General features: G+C 42.5%; 1 pseudogene; it reads left to right on the top strand.

Annotated features, from left to right (window-relative positions):
• The first annotated feature begins 9,633 nt into the window (after positions 1 to 9,633).
• On the top strand, positions 9,634 to 10,162 carry LOC147567755 (secreted RxLR effector protein 161 pseudogene; annotated as a pseudogene).
• Positions 10,163 to 20,628: the final 10,466 nt, after the last annotated feature.

Here is a 20,628-nt window from a genome sequence, read left to right as displayed (position 1 = left end):
AGCAGGAAGTGCGATAAAGACTTAGTTCTTCCCCTGAGGTGAGGAGAGACTCTATGAATCCTATTCTATTTCGGGCATTTTAGAAGTCTTCCTATTCTTATGATTAGATCACCCACGGGCAAGAAAAAAAAGGAAGAACTACCGCTACTGCTTCCTTTCCTTACTTCTTGGGTTAGACTTTCTAGTTGGAATAAGGGACATAAGAGGCAAGGCCCGAAAAAAGCCTTATGGGACGGTGAGTCTTTCGCTACGCTACCCGATTGGTGTAGTTATAGTTATCACCTCACACTGGGAGTGCTGCTCAAGCGCTGAGCTAACTACAGGGCCGGGACTTTGGTTAAATGCACTCGGGCTTCCCACCAAAATGATTGAGAACCTCGTCGGCATCCCAATCGAAAATACGCAGTAAAGCCTTTTTTTTGGTTGGCAATAAGAATCTGAACTTATTGGAGCTGCAGCTGAGACAACAGAATCTATTTCAATAGTTATAGTCTACAACCTCCCGCTTTCATATTAGCCCTCGGAATCACAAGAAATAAGTGTTGGAGTGACGGGGATTTCACAGAAGGGAGAGGGGATCTCGAGTGGGTCAGCCGCTGATTATCTAAGCGCAGACGGGACTCTTGAAGAAATTTCAAAGCGGTCGGTCGAGACTCTTTCTTAGCTTAGTTCCATGTGCCTTTGTCTTCGTTCAGTTTTGTGGGTCAATGTGATAAGCATTCCAATCAGCCCTGTCACGTCACAAAATTTCTATCTAATAGAACAACCAATCCATGCTCTAAGAAGCTGCCTTTGACGCCCTTTCATTCTGTTCCAATAGATAGCTTACCCGGCGCCCGTCAACTACTGTCCTGTTCGGAATGCCGCTTGAAAGCATTTGCCTCTTCTCCTTGGCTTAGTTCTTCCTGCCATGCCAATGCGATCAGCCAATTGGACGGGGTTTAATGAAAGTTGCACCCTTTCGGTGTCGCGTATGATATGCCATACCGGGGCAAGGGACGATTGGGAATGTCGTGTATTAGCGAAAACAGACTCATAAGCTTTACTTTATTTAATCCATTTCAAATAAAGAGTTCTAACTTCGTTCCTATGGCTTTGAAAGAGGCATCAAAGACCCCTTCTCCATCAACCCATAAGGTAGAGATTCCATCAAGGTAGAACCAGGCTTAAAAGGAAGGAAAACTGCTACTTGCTATTAGTGGGAAGCAGGGATATTCGTCGGAACAACTCAATCTTCTGACTGCACTGCACCATTCTTCCTTGTCTTCTTTGCTAAGCAGCCATTGTTTACAATATTCAATGCACAAGGGGAATTGCTCTAGGGTGAAGTACTCCATCTCTCCGTACAGCACGACTGATTTCGAATGTCTTTTGTTCACTGCGTCTTCTTTAATCATTATCTAACAGATCGCTACAATGAATAAATGTACTAGCTTTCAAAAAATCTTCTTAACCGGGGTTGAGTTTCCATTCCACTCCGAAAAGAAAGATGGAAGGTAGTCTTGAAAGCGACCATTTCATTCATGCTATCCGGAGTGGGTTTCTCTGGAATCACGTATTAAGAATGGAGTTGATTCACTGCGTCTTCTTTACTCAATGGATACCGACTAGATCTCTACAATTCATTAATGGATCATTGGTTTTGTACCTGCCCCTATTAGATATCGCTTGCACGAGCTTGACTCAATAAAAATTCGCTTTTTTACTATGATTACACAGGCAATCCATCTCTGATTATTGAATTTCTTATCATCGGACTGTTTTGTCCCGCTCAGCCTTTTCTTTTTCACTCCACCATCGTCCCTACTTCTCTTCTATAAAACAGTTTCCGTTTTGAGCTTAGATTGAAGAAAGGCCCTGTCTTCCAAGAAATCTGTCTTTCGTACTCCTCATTCTCACAGGAATCAGGAGAAAGAACGAAAGGACTTTATTTCAGGAACTTAGATTAGCTGGTTACTCTCCTTCGGACCCTTGCCTACTCGCTTGGAGTTGAGAAGCCATCCCCACTCATTTTGCTCAGGCCTTTGCACGATTGGGCGATGGGGGTGTTGTCTCATCTACGTACCGATGGTGCTTTTCATCAGACACGCCCCTTGCGATACATCTGCGGCATACGAAATGGATTTTCATATGACTTGAAGGCCGCTATCGATTCTCTTCCAGTTGTTCTCACTCCGGGTGTGTTTGGGAACCACTTGGCTGAGTCATGGGTGTGGTTGCTCGTACACGCCCCTTTCCGTGATCCCACCTATTTGGGGTTTGGGAAGCGAGAAGAAGGCGAACGTAGGATGGTTTACCCGTGGGCAGCCGCTCGGCTGCTCTTGGCCTATGTTCACACTTACGCTTCATATGCTGGTGTGGCTGTCGGCTGATAGGGTGTATCCGCGAGGACGGTTTCTAAACTACGCGATGCTCGGTGATGATTTGGTCATTGCCGACCAAAAGGTGGCTACAGAGTACTGAAACATCTGTGCTCAATGGGAGTGAAGGATATCATTCTCAAAGTCTGTAATCTACACGACAGGATGTCTGGACTTTGCGAAGGTACAGACAGACTATATATATATATAGTCGGAAGACTACCTCTCTACCTTACGTATCGTTTACGGGGCGCGTCGTACAGAGTCTTTGGCGCAGCCGACCGCCTCAAGTCGAAACGGTGGCAACGTCACTTTCTCTGTATGTTTGCATCTTATGGCGTATATCCCTTACCCGTCGATTTTTGGTTGCCTTGTGTGTGCGCTCTTGCAAGTGGCTAAGTGTAATCCAATCTTTTTCTTTCTCTGCAGCAACTCCCTGTCAGCGGGGCACGGTGGTTCAAGCAGTGAAGGTGCATAACCCCGGGTGGTATCAGAGCACGGTTTGGACCAAGCCATGGCGAGTGGTGCTAAACTTTTTTTGTGAAGGTAAATAAGAATCGCATCGTGAACGAGTAGAGCGCATTCTCGCCATCTGGAAAGACGTGTATCGGCCTTAGAGGAAGGCGGCCAGCCAGCCCGACGTGTCAGCGCTTAGCTTAGGACGAGCTCGAGGGCTTAAGCGCCTAGGTTTGGCTAAGGCAAATGACTTCACCTGTAAAATAGGAAATGAAATGTTATCCGCCAACTGGTTGGGTCTGGCCTTTCTTCTTCTACTGAGACTAAGTATGCTTTCCCTCCAGGGATAGGACTGATGCCCGCTCGAAGCAGCCTTCATTGATATTGATCACTCTTATAGTAAGACTCTTAGTAATAATTTTTATAACTAAGAGACTGAAAGGAAAGAAGACCTGACTAGGATAGCTTCCTGGCCTAGGTAGTTTGTATGTGGTAGTTAGCTTTCTTTTCCTAGATTGCTTAATGCTGAGCTAAGTTCCGCCCTTTCCTATTAACTATAGTAGGAGGTTGACTATGTCCTCTAGGACGGAAAGGGAAGTTTACTTGAAAATTCCATAATTTACTTCTTCCTCTGACCGGGCTTTTTGTTGATTGACTGAACCCGGACTTCTTTTACAATCCAAGCAACCTACGTAATCAAGTCTTCACGTAGTTCCTTCTCTCACGCGCTTTTCCACGATTTGCCTGTGGTAATGTCATATTCGGACGATCGAATTTGTTCTTATTTATCCTATCTTGATATAAACATACAGGAGTGACATCCAACTACAAAGAGCAAAAGCAACAAAGATCTGTTCTAACCCTAAAACTTTTACAATCACTGCAGTTAACGGCTCCTAGGAGTTGATCATTCCCTCCTAGTGTTAACATAACACGGTGAAGTTATTCAACATTCCAGAACGGCTGACGCCAAGACGGACTCATCCACAGGATCTCGATTGAGACCCTAGAAAGGCACTTAGTCGGTTACTAAGTCGCTCAGTTCTCCGTGTCACCAACACAGGAGAAGAGAACGTGTGGAAACACACACCATATCAGTTTAGAGTCCTTTTCAGATCTAAACCAACCGATATGTGCGCCACGTGGCGCAGCTAACCGTGACGATCAGCACGAAGGAAGGAACAAACGTGACCTGAATTGGGGGCTCCCCATTATCTATTTTCTACAACAATGGCTGTTCCTTTCTTTCTTCTTTCTCGAAAACCCAATGTGAGGGGGCCACCGCCCACTCCCCCCCCCCCCCCCCCCCCCCGTTCCATTAATGTAATGAAACGGGCCTCGCCTCCACTTCCTTTCCTTATGTGATAGTGGAGAATTACACTTAAACCTTCCCTCTTTGTTCGATCGGAAAAAGGATAAATCAGCGGTTCCCCCACTAACGCCGATAAATATCCCGTTGATATTGTCGAAGCCTTATTAGTTGACGCAGGTAGTCCCGGTGACGAAGGCCTTCGCGTACATGCTGCTCCAATTCGCGGACTTCTTAGTAGAAGCGGGCGCGCTCCAATGAATCGGCCTCCTGTCGTTGGTTTGCCTCCCAGGTTGTCTGTATTAAATCGCCATTGCCCTCGATGACCCTTCTAAAAAAAGGAGAGTTTGAGTGATCCCTTTGCAACCCGTGCAGCGCCTCTTCGAGAGTAGTTTTCTCCCAAAACATCTGGTTACGGTCGATCGTCGACCGCACGCTCGCATCGAGAATACTCGGGTCCACTGGTGGGTAGCCTCCGCTCGCATAATAAGCATTTTGGAGAGACTCGATCACACCCCCGCGTAATAAGGATGTTTCCTCGATACTGATAAAACCTGCGATTCGTCTTGGGAGCTCGCCGTTCGGCGTCCTTTCAGCAAGTTCCTCCTGAACCCAGCCCACCCACTCCCGGTCGGGCTCGAAATGATAGAGAAGGGTATTGAGCTCATTAAGTTGTGCCTGAATCCCGCCACACGCGTTTGGTAGCTCGATGAGAGAGTTTACTATGTAAAAAGACTTTTCAAAAGAGACAAAGAAAGAGCGAAGCTCATCTAAGTGAACGCCGCCCAAAAATGGAAAAAGATTTTGTAGCAATAAATAATAAGAAAGGGGGATAAGGAAAGGGACCAATGATCTAATCGCGCAAAAGAGCCCATAAGTTAGAATAGAAATAATGAGTTTCACTACTGGCATGGTGTGTGGTAACCTAATATCCTCTTCCTAGCTGGTAAAAAACGAAATATGTGTGTTCTATCTAATGTCCCAAGACAAGATATCACAAGACTCCTCTTCCTATTGATCTGATCATTTCTTCACCGGGCTTGGACCATGTCTCCCGAACAATTTCAATACATATGGCGCAAGACGATTCCACATATCGAGGTCGGAATGGGATCGGGTGTTTTCACGTCTCACCGTAGTGCCCGGTTTGTCTTGATTTCCGATTGATGAACAAGAAAGAAAATGGAACTATTGGATTTTGTGACTCGCCCCCGGCTACGTGTCCTTTAGAAAAAAAGTAAGAACTGATAGTCATCGTAGTCATCGCCTTTCCCTTTCGACTGGCATTATCACACCGCCATCAAAAAATGAAATAGCAGCTCCTAGCCCGATTCCAAGACCTGGACCTGGTTCAGGTTTGAAAGCAGCCCTTAGTCCATTCATTCCATCAACAGCTCAATCGATGGGACTTGTTTTCCTTCCTAAAGGAAGTTACCCGGAGCCGGGAGAAATGACTGACTTAAGATAGAGAGAGATCACCCCTAACAGAGTCCATTCTCCGAATAGTAACACGGTCAAGCCAAAGATCTGATTCACTAGCAAAGGAAAACAGCCTTGATCAACTATAGGAACTACACAGTGACAAGGACTTCGCCCGAAAGCATTGATTGAAGGTCTCCTCTTTCTTTTTCACAGCTGCCCATGAGTTCAACAAAAGCAGAAGCGATCTATCTAGAAGATAGGACTGTTGACCACCCACGTCGAACTAAGCCTGCCTTCTTTTCGTTCGTGCCCCATACCCTTTTTCAAATCGGAGAAAGTCGGGAGAGACTACTTTATTCCATTTCGACTCCCCTTATGCCTTTTGCTGCTCCACAATGCTCTCTCCAAAATGCTAGCCTGATGAACGAAAAGATGCGCCAGCTTTCTCTGATGGACATGAAAGTGGAGAGTGAGAGGGGAGATTACCCACAAGATGAGAATAGATCTCGGTCAGGACGAGAGCAGTAGCTCATGCGAATATGAGAGCAGATACATAACTTTTACTTTGGACCAGGTGTCGAAGTCCTATTAGGAGACAGTCCGGTGGGCAGAAAAAGGCCAGGGGCCAATGAACCAAAGCCGGACTCCCTCTTTCTACTCCATGATCTCACGTTCTTCCTTTTCCTCGTCTACTATCCAAATGCAATGGCTGTATGCTGTTTTACTCAAAGGGCTTTCGTGGTTATGCGCCCTGTCACCTTAGACCATTGAAGTGAAGGATCTGGAAGAGAGTGCGCTTTGTCTTTCTTTCTTATAGCTTTCTGTCCGAGCTGTCAAGCTGAAGGGAGTCCGCTATGTATATGTATCTAGTCTAGTACACGACCATATCAAAAAAATTAGATGTAAGTGCCATTCAACTCAAATCCAATTTCCTATATAAAAAAGAAAAAGTTCGTTTCAATCGAATGCGGAAAACTCATCATAAAGGCGGTGATCACTAATGCTTTTAGTTTGAGTTGGCTTCCGAGGCGGTGAAGAAGATGATACCGAATCCTCAAGGCATCCCTACTCCGTGTGGCTAGTCACTATTGGACAACTCCATCCGGTCGAGCTACCACGCGGATCCCATTCATTGCTTGAAATCGGGGTTAAAGGCTAGTTCAAGGTCTTTTCGATAAATGCAGTCGCATCTCCGGTCGAGTGGAACCAAGGCTCCTGGCCGATTGAAATAAGAAATCCATATTACCTAGAAGATAAGGTGACACCTCATGCTTGTAGCTTCTCTTCTTGCTACTCGCTACTAATAAAGAAATTGCGTGATATAAGAGAAAATTCTCTCGTTATCCCCACTCAATCAAGATGGGCGGGTTCAGTCTGATTCTCCAATGCCATTGACTTCGACCTTTAGCGATTCGCCCCTGAACCTAGCGGTCAAGTGGTTGAACCCCTCTGGAGCTCTATGCTGCCTTCCTCCCTTCAGCTTCGGCTTTCCGAGTTTTGAACTAAGCGGACTTTGCATTGGCAGCTGATCTTCTTCCGATCCTCACTCGGGATTTCCTGCCTCTTAGTGAAATTCCTAAATATAGGATTCCCTTTTGTTAATTCCTATTCTATCATATCAAGCAAGATTGCCCTATTACCTTTCTTTTTTGTCCTTTATTGAATGTTTATGAAGACCTTCCTTTTAGCCGGCCTTCACTCCTACTTTCTTAGAGGTCAAGTCTTTCCCCTTATTGTTGGTCTCGCCTTCCTCTCCTTCCAGTCGAGTTAGCTTTTTACCCTTTCGTTCACCTTCGAGTACCCTCTTTTGGAAAGAATCCCATCTATATACTACGAGACAGCTTTCTCATCCTTTTGCTCAATAATCCCTTGCAGCTTTCTTCTTTCTTGCCGAAAAACACTAGTTCGTACCTTAAGCAAGCAACTGCACCAGAAAGCGCAGCCCCTACTTCGCCAGCCAATGGACATATACGCGATTACGAGAGCTCGATTCGGGTTGGGAGTTGGAGTGAGAGGTGTACGCTTTGAGAGCAGGAAAGCGTATAGGCAAGTCTAGGAAGTCATAGAGGAGCAAGGAACTAATCAAGTAAGGAAGATAGAAGAAGAGCGGAAAGAAGAGAAAGCTCTTTGTGAAAGCCATATCAAGCTCTTTCTTCCCCTTATTAGGGTCCCGTCAGAGAATGGAGTGGAGTCGGGGCTACCTTATCAATCAACTAGAAACTATGTGTGTGCTCTTTGCTGTCTCAAGTTTCCTTCTGCCTTATGCAATAGGGTTCCGCCGGTAGGGACATTGCCCTCTAGCCATAGTCAGCCATAAGGTAGCACCTTTAAGCTAACGCCTTCTATTATATAAGAGAAGATTCGTCTATCTAAGTTGCTGACGAGCCAGTACTGTTCGTGGGCAAGCAAAGTCTCAACTCGAAATCAATTTCTTCAGAACGGAGAAAGGTTATGCAAGCGGGTGTTCATTTGCAGTTGCTGGTCGGGGCCGTGGGGATGGAAAGGAAGATGAATAGTTCGATTTTCTTTAATCCTCATCTCGTTCAGTCTTGATGGCAGCTAGTTTCTTTATTTATTACGTCGTTCAGTTCAAAGAGTCATTCTGGCATCTGCTTTCAATGCTTGCTAGTAAACAGCTGTTGTCTCTTTCCTCTCGCCCTTACTTATAACGTATTTGCTTTTAAGTAATACGATACGTTGTAAAGAGTCGATTCAACAAGAGGAATAAGAGCTTTTCCCTCTGGTAACTTCGCTACTTTGAGAACAGCGAGAGCAGAATCCGAATCAGACTTTAAGATAGTATGGCTGGCCCTGGACAAACCTCGGCCTCCCCCTCCCCGAACCGTCCAAGTGAAAGGAGAAAAAATGAACAAGAAAAGATCAGAAACCTCGTCTGTGATGGAATTAGAGACTATTTGGATCGTTATTCTGTTCAAATCCGGTAGGAGTTTCCAGCGGCGAATCATAAAATGGAAAGAAAGGCCCTAAGGTACACCTCCAGTAGATAGATTTTAAGAACTGAGAGTTCGGGAACTTGAAAAGCTTCACTCTAATCCCTCACGGACATTCCCAACTTCTCGAAGATAGCTGGCACGAGCACTCCCCATATATAAGGGTTACAGCTCCAGAAAAGAAGAAGTTATCGACGGACTCTTGAGCGCTTTTTACTTCTCGAGAAAATCTCCTGGCCTGAGTCGCACCAGAGCCCTTAGCTTCCCCAGGCCAAGCGCTGCCCTCAGCTCCCGGGCTTGTGACTGACCCATGAAATTGTACTGCCCACAGGAGGGAGACTGAAAAGAGATCATCAACGACAAGGACTTTTGAGTGCCAAACCGCCTCTCGTAAAATGAAGGGTCGGCATCGGACACCCACAAGGATGGAAACGTGAGCGTTTTCAAAGCTAGACTCGTGGCAAAAGGTTACAGACAAGTCCAAGGGATAGACTACGAAGAAACCTTTTCCCCTGTCACGATGCGTAAATCCATTAGGATTATTCTAGCAATTGCAGCTCATTACGATTATGAGATATGGCAAATGGATGTCAAAACCGCCTTCCTGAACGGTAAACTGGAAGAGGATGTGTACATGACACAACCTGAGGGTTTTGAGGACTCCAAGAATGCTGGAAAAGTTTGCAAGCTTCAAAGGTCCATCTACGGGTTGAAGCAAGCAAGTCGGAGCTGGAATCTTCGATTCGACGAGAAAATCAAAGAGTTTGGTTTTCTGAAGAACGAAGAAGAATCTTGTGTATACAAGAAGGTTAGTGGGAGCAACCTAGTTTTCTTGGTCCTGTATGTGGATGACATACTGATCGTTGGAAATAACATTCCTATGCTTAACTCCGTGAAAGAGTGTCTTAGGAAGTGTTTTTCAATGAAAGACCTAGGAGATGCAGAATACATATTGGGCATCAAGATCTAAAGAGATAGATCAAGGAAGATGATTGGACTCAGTCAAGAGACTTATATCGATAAGGTTCTTGGGAGATTCAAGATGGAAGACTCTAAGAGAGGATTCCTACCCATGACACATGGCACGACGCTAAGCAAGACTCAGTGTCCCCGAGATCCTGATGAGCTAGCACACATGAAGAAGGTTCCTTATGCTTCGGCAATAGGATCAATCATGTACGCCATGGTCTACACTCGCCCAGACGTCTCATATGCTCTGAGCATGTGTAGTCGTTACCAATTTAATCCAGGTGAGAAACACTGGACCGCGGCCAAAAATATCCTGAAGTACTTGAGAAGGACAAAGGATCACTTATTGGTTTATGGCGGGAAAGATGAACTAATCGTGGAAGGCCATGTGGATGAGAGCTTCCAAACGGACAGAGATGATTTCCGATCGCAGTCGGGTTACGTCTTTTGTCTAAACGGAGGAGCAGTAAGCTGGAAAAGCTCAAAGCAGACTACTGTAGCAGACTCTACCACAGAAGCATAATACCTTGCTGCTTCGAAAGCAGCCAAGGAAGGAGTTTGGATAAAGAAGTTTATCTCCGAACTTGGTGTCGTTCCTAGCATAGAGAATGGAGTAACTCTATATTGTGACAACAATGGAGCTATTGCTCAGGCTAAGGAACCAAGAGCACACTAGAAATCCAAACATATCCTAGGAAGTACCACGTGATTAGGGAAATCACTGAGCGAAAAGATGTGGTCATTTGCAAAGTCGATACGGACGACAACGTTGCCGATCCGTTAACTAAACCACTGCCTCAGCCCAAGTATGAGAGTCATAGAAGGAGCATAGGTATAAAGCGCATCGATGAATGGCTTTAAGTTGTAATTGGATTAATGAAAGGAGTTTCATGTAATCAATTAGCTACATTCAATAAAAGAAATAAATAAGTTATTTCTGTCATTAAATAATGGTTTAGTGTTTAATTGACAGTCCAAAAATAATGAGGCATTCCAAGTAGGTTTATCAAATACATGATCTGGTAAATGGAACCCTACTAAGTGAACATGGAATAGATTCATTATTAAGTCCCTAGTCCAGGTCATTGCGTGGACAACAATGACTCACGAAGACTAGCATGGTAATTGACTGATAGCGCAGTTCCATGGGCTATAGGAATATGGTATTTAAGTCAATTACATGGGTGTATGATTGGGGATTATACACTGGATAACCCAAACATGAGAGTTCTTCAAGGAGTTGAAAAATGTCACGAACTCTCATAAGCAAGATTGGAGAGATTCCTTAAACATGAGTACTCCACTCATCTTATGTAAGGAATGTCGAACTTTGGTACCGTCAAACGCCGCGCCGTAAAAGGAGGTTGTAAAGGCGGAGTACTGGGGGAGACAGGATAGACATGAAGTTAAGTGGGAGTACAAGGCTGGATGATGACCTCTTATTAAGTTAGGATAAGAATCTCCGGGCCACTTGAGGAGAAGCAACTGGAAAATGTGTGGCCACACTCAAATGGATTAATGGTTAATCATTTGTATTGACAGTTGTTCTCCAGATCAAGAAAGTCTGAAGGGTATGACGTATCAGATGAGATACGAAGTGACATGGGAATCGAGCATTTCACTTGTTCTAAGTACAAGTAGGAGACTGAAGGATATGTCCGTTCGGTCTAAAGGAGATGTCCGTTCGGTCTGAAGGAGATGTCCTTTCGAAGGATTGTCCTTCGACCAAGGTGGAAATGCGATCAATTTGTCAGTTAGGATAACGATGACCATACGATGAAGATCATCCAGTCCGGTCCAATTAGGGGTCGTAATGCTTTGCTAGAAGCCAACTACGATCGTCGGATCAAGGCGTTGATTCGCGGCTAACATAGACTGGATCCTACAACGGGTTACACATAAGAGTGGTAACTTGATCGGAGAGACTTGACTAGACGGGAACAGGCTAAAGATGGATTGGATCCAACTGGAAAGGCCAAAGAGGTTCGAATGGAGATTCGGAACAAGATAGAAAGAACCGGGCCTTAAAAGGGGTCCCGGAGGAAGGCTCATTAGGCCGACGCGACCTGCAGCAGCGGCCGGAGCAACCTGCAACGGCGACCGGAAGCTTCCACGGGAGCTGCAGGTGCGACCTTCAACGCGGACCAGCACGTCAGTAGCATGCTCCGACCGGACACGCGCGCAGGCAGCTTTCACGGGCGCGACCTGCAGGTCGGACCAGCACGGGACAACTTGCTATGGCCGAATCTTGATTTTTGGCCGAATTTTTTCACTCTTTGACCGGATTTGTATGAGTTTTTCGGCAACCTTCTTGATCCGAAACCATGGGGCTTTTACTCCCCATGTCTTTGGCTAGCTCCCATGTGGTTTGATTTAATTTTGGGTTAGAAATTTCTAGAGAGAGAAAGCTAGGGTTTAGCTTTAATGGTGGATGTTCTTGAGATGGAGAAGATGAGTCTGATTGCTAAAGGGAACTCTGATTTTTGCTCGGGGACACCATTTTGGCAACTTTAAAGGGAATCCATAATTTTGCTAAGGGGAGATCGGCTGCAACTAAAGACTTATATTTCTCGACGATCTTAGCCTCGAACCACATCGAAAAAAGGGGATTCTCTCATCATTTTCTTTTCATTTATTGTTCATTCAATATTAGAAGCCTTGATCTTAATCGTCTATCGACACAAAGTTTGATAATGCGTACTTAGTTTGATATTCGATGCTTACTAACCTTTGATCGATTATACTTAGTTTGACGTATTATACTTATTAGTGTCACACTTGTTCATTTTCAATTCATTAGATAGTGTGTAAGTTTGATAGTCGATGCTTAGTGACGTTTGATCGATTATGCTTAGTTGGACACATGATGTTTAAGATTGTCAATGTGGGTGAAGTTAATTACATTTCATGCGAATAGATACGTAGTATTTGTTGACCTTCGATCTTGTGGTTCGAAGTATCCCTCTCAATCGACTTTTGTCCGAATCTACTCTTACCGTCTCCCTACTCTTCTTTCCTCCGACTCTTCTTTCGAATCTCTCTCGCCCGTTTACTTTTATCGTTTAGTTAGTTTTATTTGTCTTCTTTTGTTACTCATTCAATATAAACCCCCATTTATCCTTGTTCCTCCTTTTTTTTTTTAGTCTAAGTTAGCTAGTGATACATAGACCGGCGAACGAGACTCCTTCGTTATCCTAATCACCTTCCTATCTTTGGATCGACTCCGGTTTTACCGGTTACTACTTGATACCTCCGCTTGAGTGCGCAACCTTTTCGGGTGCATCAAGTTTTTGGCGCCGCTGCCGGGGATAGGTTTGGTAGTTAGGATAACGTTTGTTGTTTTGTTCAGTAGTCTTCTGTTATTTACTTCTTAGACGTTTTTGTTTTATTTGTTTTTGTAGTTTCTTCTCTTTTATGTTTTTAGGCACCGTTTCAAGAAAAGAGCCAAAAGTGACATAAAGGCGAAGGAAAAGGAATGAATCAAGGAGCTAAGAAGAAAGGCGAACGAATTGAGAGGAGCACTCGATAGTATCGCATTCTATCTCTTCCTTTTTACTTGTGTGTGATTGTGTGTTAGTATCCTTGAACATTGTGAGATCATGGCAAGTTGGTCATTTGATGAGAATGTTAGACAAGTCATGAATATGGTCTTAGGGATTATGAGCATGAGGGTAATCAACCCCGTAGGAGTCTTTGAGACTATCGACAAGAATTTGGGATGACCACACCTTCATGCATGAATTTTTCATTTGATGAGGACCGTAGTTTTATGAGTATTGATCGACCACGTCGAAGTCTTCGTGACTATCGACAACCATATATGAACGGTTCACTTAGGGATGTCAATTCTCGACTCGATGATTTCACTCAAAGAGTCGAGTCTAGGTATCTACATGAAGGTAGTGAAGAAAGGACCATGGAGACCAATAGCCCGGTTTGTGTTATTTGTGCGAGCTTAGACCATTTGACCGAGTATTGTCCCATGATCCGTGTTCAGCGAGAGTCTTCGTCTAGTTATACTCATGTGCCTTATTACGAGGAGATGTCTGAAGATTCTCTCCAAGCATTTTTAGAGTATCAAACTAGATTCAATCGAGATATAAAAGAGATCACGGAATGGATTCTCAATATTGTTGATAGAATTGAGTCGGAGCCTATCATCGACGAGGAAGGGGTTTGCGCACCCCAAACTCAAGAGGAGACTATGAATGATGGTGAGGGTAATACACCTAACTCTAGTCTTAAGTTAAATGTCGATGAAGCTCCTAATAGACCCTTTGAGATTGAACAGACTGATGACCCTTGTTGCTCACTCCCTCGACCATTGTCATCTCACCATGCATCGACTACACTAAATTTTGATGTTCAGGATGATAGCTTTATAACAAGTTTGGGGATCACACAATGTTGAACTTTCCAATCTTTAACACTTGTGATTATTTGGATGGGTTATGTAGAATGGAAGGCGTTATGCCTAACTTTGAGGCTCCCGATGCCTTTAAGGACGTCGATGACATAGTAGTTAGACACATAATGGATAGTTTATCGGACCATTTACCTAAGGAAATTATGGACCTTAAATTGGTCCCCGAGCCAATTGTCTTACCCTTAGAGTTTAGTTCGACCTTTCACATGATCTCAGACTCGGACGTTTTCCCTAGCATGATAGGGACTTAGTGGATGCTCTATCCACTAAGCTTGAGTTTGACTTTTTGCCTTCGACTGACCTTCTCTCACTTCACTTATATGTCGATCCTTTTGACGATTTCTTAATCGTCGCCCCTAGCATTCATGCTTACTTTGTGGACAGTGCATCCACAAAGTTTGGGGATGGCTTCTTTTCGGGTTTCGTCTCACTTGCACTTCTTTGGTTTAATATTCTTGTGAGACTTTTACCTTTTGTATATAGCTTTCTTTGGGTTGACCCCCAAATCTTCCGTATTTTACTTTATGATCGTTATGCCGACTGAGATGGGCCTTGATGTTTGTGGGTAACATCTCTAGAAACCCTCTGCGAGACATGACTCGTGCTCTTGTGTGAAAACAAGATAATCAAAGGCTAATTGCATAGCTCAATGCAATCGTGTATACCCGCGTTAGTGGTAGATTTTTATATGGTCATGTTTTTATGTGCTTCATTCTTATGATATTTGTTGATACTTTAGGAGCAATTCTTACTTGATTTACTTCTAAGGCGTGGTTTGTTCCAAGTTTGGGGATGGCGTGAGCTTGGCATCAACTTGGAACCTCTTTATACATGAGTCTTGGTAGTATCATCTTTTATCTCCTTCGGTTATGGTAATATCTCTCCACTCTTCTCTTTAACTTGATATGCCTCTTTATCTTTTGGTGAGTGTATGCTTAGAACATTGAGGACAATGTTAGTTTAAAGTTTGGGGATGCGGGGATTTGACCATAATCAATGCATGACCATGGGTTTCAAAGACAAAAGGGTTCAAATTAGCCAAAATTTGAAAATTTTTGAACATTTTGAGTAGATTTGCATGTGATTGTAGTGATAGTTTTAAGCATGTTGATGCATATGTGTTGAGTTGATGAGTTTTGTGATTGCTAGTAACCCTTTACTAGTATTAAGGCTTGGTTCTTTTGTAGAATTTGTAAAAGTTCCCGGGTTGAAACTCTTTCAGCCTACTTTCCTTCCATGTCTAGAAGTTTGCAACGATGACTTGTTCAACTTTTGTACTACTTCATTCTGCAGCCTTCTAGAATGCTATAAGTAGTGTTTCGGAATCTCCAATCCGAGTTTGGATGTCAACATCAGTGTTCTAAATGTCTAAATGTCAATCATGTCTTGCAACGCTCTCTGTCATGAGTTTTTGGGTCGAAATTCTTACAGAATTTTCCGAGTCTCAAATTTTCGAATTTTGGATTTCAAGAATTTTAGCGTACTAAGTTCTTTTAATCCTATCATCTTTTCGAGCTATGCTTATAGATCTTCGATGCCAAAAATGGCATTTTATCCTTTTGTGTGTGGTCCTTTATTGAGTCAGTTCGTAACTGTTTTACAACATCTTTATGTCGTACTCAATCTCTTGTATGTACTCTGCATTCGGACCTGGAAAGCTTGATACTCCCACTTACCTTCTTGAAATTTCGTGATTCAAGAATTTCTTCATTCCTCGGGAATCAAACTTCTTTGATTACCTCTATGAATCGAAGATTCCAACTCTTGTGTGCTTTAATCCGTTGATGGATTCCTGAAGCATGCTTATGGACATGACTAGAAAAAATTCACTTCGTCTTGTCTAGTTTTGGGAAACACGAATGTTTCCATCCTTCTCAGTTTTCTACTATGAAAAACTAATTTAGGTCTTCCGTTGACTTAAATCATCAAGCTACGTGTCTTGATGAGATATGGATTTCATATTGTTTTGGCTTGACGCCAAAATCTAGAGTCGGTTTCCGTCTCTGAGCAGGTCTTTTATCTCTTTAGAAAGAATTTAATCTTCAGAGTCTTTGAGATTACTTTTGACCTGAAGGGCTTTTTGAACAACAATTTAGAATATTCTCAACTACTTGAGAGTTTCCTTTTGAGACACTTTCAACTACTTGAGAGTTCTCTACGAATCACATTCGCTTTTGTGCAGTAGGTTTTAAGATCCCATCTTTACCTCTTCCTTTTCTGAGGAACCGCGGTCAACCGTTTTTAACAGTTTTGTTGCTCTTGGTCGAACTTAATCGGCCTGTACAATTTTCATAATTGTTCCTCATGACTACTCATGATTTTTCTCATGGTCGAATTAATTCGACTTGTACTTTTCTCCCACTTATTCTTGTAATAATTAGTACCTTGTTACGCTAATTATAAGAAGAATACCATCATGAGCAACAAATACTTTGTTTCTCTTGATTGTTTGTGGAAAAAGCCCAAATTTCTTTTAAAGAAATTTTGTCAGACTTTTAACTAATTTTGTATCCGTGTAAAACACTTTTACACAGACTTAGCTTTAGACGAAGTAGGTTAAGTGTGAAAACTATCGTTTCTAGAATATATCCCAAAGTATTTGGAAGACTGGCTTAAACCCATCATTGATCGAGTCATGCATAGCAGTGTTCGATTACTCCACTAAAACCACCATCCGTCAGATGTGTTCCATGGAGCAGAGTTGTGAAACGGTTTCTCAACTCCTTTGATGGTTATCAAGTGTTTGACGCAAATTTCTTGTTGTCAAGGTGATTTTTTACTTCGGTGTGTACTTTGTTTGAATATTTCAAACTTTTCGACTTATACTTTATGATTTATATGTTTCCATACTTCACGAAGTTATCAGAGTACGTATTGAAGTTCCTCTCGTTAGCTTCTGCAAGTAAACTTATAGGTCTGCATAACACCGTATGAGTCCTAATAGATTACTAGTCTCTATGCCTTTTGAAAAGGGTGACTTTGTTAATTAGTCCTTAAGACCTAATCGACAATGCTGAAGTTGATGAGTTTGAATCTCTTGATATCAACCATTATCAATGTTAACCTTCAGTTAATTTTACCACTGGTTTGTAGAAGAACAAAATAATCATTATTAAGTTCTAAGCTAGATTAGTGTCTAAAAGAAGATTTCAATCCCTTTCAGCATCCCTAGCATTACTGCTTCTGCTCCCTCTTGGATCGTTACTCTTTTTAGTCAAGTATGTGTTTCCTTTGAGCTTTACTGAGCCGCACATCCGGTCTTAAAATACCTGATGAAGGAATTTTACGATACTTGCTTTTAACTTTGTAAACAAGGATATTGGAACTAGAATTCATAATTCCATTTCTTTTGTCCTCCAAGTGCTAAGGGTAGTTTCTTCTTAAATGGTCTAGCCATTGTTTGGAAACATTCACAGTAATGAGGAGTACTCTTGATCATGTACTTGGCAACTGCTTGCCTTTTCTTGGTCAAATGTTTTTCTCACTTGACTGACCCTTTGCCCTTTTGAATCTCAAGAACTCTTTCTTAGATTCCTTCCATCGAATCTCAAGAACTGTTTCTTAGATTCAATGTTTCCTTGTGTTCTGCTTAGTTGTTCATAACAATATGATTGACTCATCTAAGGTCTTATCCATCTTTGTTCAATCGACATTGAATTGGGTGATAGATGAATTATGTTGTCTTCCATTAAGATGACTTTCAGGTTGCCTTGGAGGTCTCGTACCTCTTCATTTATGACTCTTGTAGGAACCTCTTCCTTAGTTTGTCTTAATGGTCGTGCTAGCATTCATTACTCTTTCAAAGACAATGTTATAAGATTGCTTGCAAAAGGCTTTTGACCTTCTCCGGTATGGGTCAACATTGGGATTGGCTGGGTATTCTAGTATGCTTTCCTTTTGAATCTGAGAACTATTCTCTGACTCACTCTTCTATTCTAGGAAGTTGATCAGCACCTCCCTTAGGTGTGTTTCAGTGTTGAACCCGTTTCCTTGCGTCATCTTAAAACTACATAAAAGAATTGCAAAGTTTTAAACTCGTTATCATTTTTGGAAAAATTCAGTTTTCCCACATTATTCGATATAAAACCGTCCCTGATTAAATAACGTGATTCCAAGATCCCAGATCTTCGGAGTAAAGCAGACTAGGGCTCTACCCTCCACTCCGTCAATCCAGGTGAATGAACTACTTCACTGATCATACCCTTATGACTCTTGTTGATAGATTTCATTGATGAATTACTAATCTATCCTTTTGCCTTGAATATCCAAAACTCTTTTGTTGATCTCGGTAAGTAAAACCATTTAGAGGTGTAGACCCCTGCAATGAGTCTACCCGCATTGTCCCAAGATGGAAGAGGTACTCTGCGAAAGCCGACCCACCTTTCTCGATCGAGGGTTCAAAGGGTGTCTTAGTGTGGGTAGGCATTTACTCAAAATTACTTTTAGGGACTTTTACGCTAGTCTGACGTTTGTTATAGTGAACTACTTAGCCTAACTAACATCCATGACATAAAGCGTAAATAATTAAGTAAATGCGCGCGAGAAAATAAATCAAGCAGATATGGATCCTAGTATGACCCGTAACCTAGAAGATTTAATCTCCTTCAGTTTCTTCTTGTTTCGCCTTTTGGTTCGCCTTAGATCGCCATCTTTGAACCTCCATTGATTTCTCCCACTCGCCTTTGGATCTCATCCTCGAGCTTCGTCAATGGACTCATATACCCTAAACTCTAATTATAAGACTCTAACGATTCGCAGATCGTATGAACTTGAAATTAAAATTAATTACAAATTTGCACCTATTCGTGCTTAAAACAAGAATAAAGAAACACTTTCTATGACCATACTAGTTTCCCGCATTCACATCACATGCATTCATATAATATATCAAGCCTAAGAATTATATATGCATGATAATCCGGGAGATACTTTTGTCGACATCACGTGCCACATTACGGACCTTAAGTCTAAATTCGAAGAATTCGACTAATGGTGCGTTCCGGTTTTATCTTTTATGATTTATAAAATCAGGTTTAAGAAAAACTTCGTTTTGGGCTTTTGAAGGCCCGAATTTCGGAAAAATTGGTTAGATTCTTAATAATTTCACAAATCAATTTTAAGAAAAACCCGTTTTGGGCTTTCGGATGGTCCGAACAATTTTGGTAAAAATTGGGTGGAATCAGAAGAAAATTTGGATAAAACTCTTATTCGAATGATGGTCCCTTTTATAGTTCGAAAAAGTCTCGAAAAGCCCGGGACAAGTCTTCACAAAGTTCAAGACAAGTCGCAGCCCAAGCCCATTAAGGGCTCGGACAAGGTCCAGACATGGCATGGCCCATGGGGCCGGCATGTCTTGGTCTGAGTTCCTCTCGGCTTGGTCGCATCCTCGACGCGAGCCAGGACGCTGGTCCTTGCTCCAAACGCGTCTGGTGCAAGACCAGACCAAGATAGGGTGTCTCATAATATACCTAGACACCCCCGGACTCCCAGACGCGTCCGGTCGAGTGCTCTGGACGCGACCATCGCGTCCAGGAAGCTGTTGGTGACAGCTGCTGGTCGCGTCTCACAGACGCGTGTAGCACGCGTCCTAGACCGCGTGCTCGGTATAAAATTCTGGTAAAAAGTAGTTAGTTCATCGAAATAGAATATTTAGGAAGAGTTCGGTTGTAAAATTTTTTATCTCATGCGTATCTTCTTTTACTTTACAAATACGAACATGGGAATCATTGAAATGTTTGTTTGATTGAAAGGTTATTATTCATATATTACTATTACATTACTGGATTCCAGTAGAATTTTGAAGTGGAAATCTTTTTATTTTAAAACTATTTGCAGAACGATCTATGAAATAATTAATACAGTTTGATTACTCAACCCAATTAGTAGTATCTCTAGAGTCCACTTCTTCCCCATACTACAAGTGAAAGAGAAAATGTAAAGACTACCATTAAAGTAGACCAAGCAAGACTTACTATATCCATGTGAATTATGTCCTCTATCTCCATGTGAATTATGTCTCCCAGATGCGTCCTCCAGCAGCTGTGCTGGACGCGTCTCCCAGACGCGTCCCCAAAAGCTTCTGGTCCGGTCAGGAAGCTTCCCACGCATCCTGGCCGAATTTTTGGAGTTTCTAAATAACTCTTAGTTTTCAATTTTTTTTTCTTTGCAAATCATATTTGCTATTTCCATCTCAAGCATCAAATTCCAACTTTTAGAAACTTCCAAAAAGGTTCAAATTTGATCTCCAAAACTCTTAAAGTCTTAAAATCACAACTTTGATCTTTTAAGGAAACTTCTAAACCGATATAAATCAATTAGGATAAATGACTAGTGACTTCGATTTAACAAGCATTCTGATCATCAAGCAAACCTTCATTAGCTGATTCTCTCGACCCTCCACCTCTTTCGGCATTCCTCGCACAAAGGACTTGCCTCACCCCACAAATGACTTGCCTGACTCAACCCACCACCACCAGCACCTACCCATCATATGACAACTAGATTAAGAACTTTTATTCTTCAACCCGAGTACATCCCAGAATGTCTCCTATTTGACAGTGTGTCACCCACTACCTCTCTAGCCTTTCTCACCTTATCATTATCAGATCAGTCCAAGTAACCCACCATAAACAAGATATATATAAGAGGAGTTTGAGGTTTTGGAGAAAAATTAGGCTTGGTCATTTACGCCATGGTCTAGATCAATGAATGTCTTAGCCGTAAATGGGTCTTCAA

The sequence above is a fragment of the Eschscholzia californica genome, unplaced genomic scaffold, assembly GCF_041429995.1.
Source record: "Eschscholzia californica isolate CP2 unplaced genomic scaffold, dmEscCali1.0.p SCAF_1, whole genome shotgun sequence".
NCBI lineage: Eukaryota > Viridiplantae > Streptophyta > Magnoliopsida > Ranunculales > Papaveraceae > Eschscholzia > Eschscholzia californica.
The sequence above is the reverse complement of the archived record's forward strand: the minus strand, read 5'-3'. Positions and strand labels throughout refer to the sequence as shown.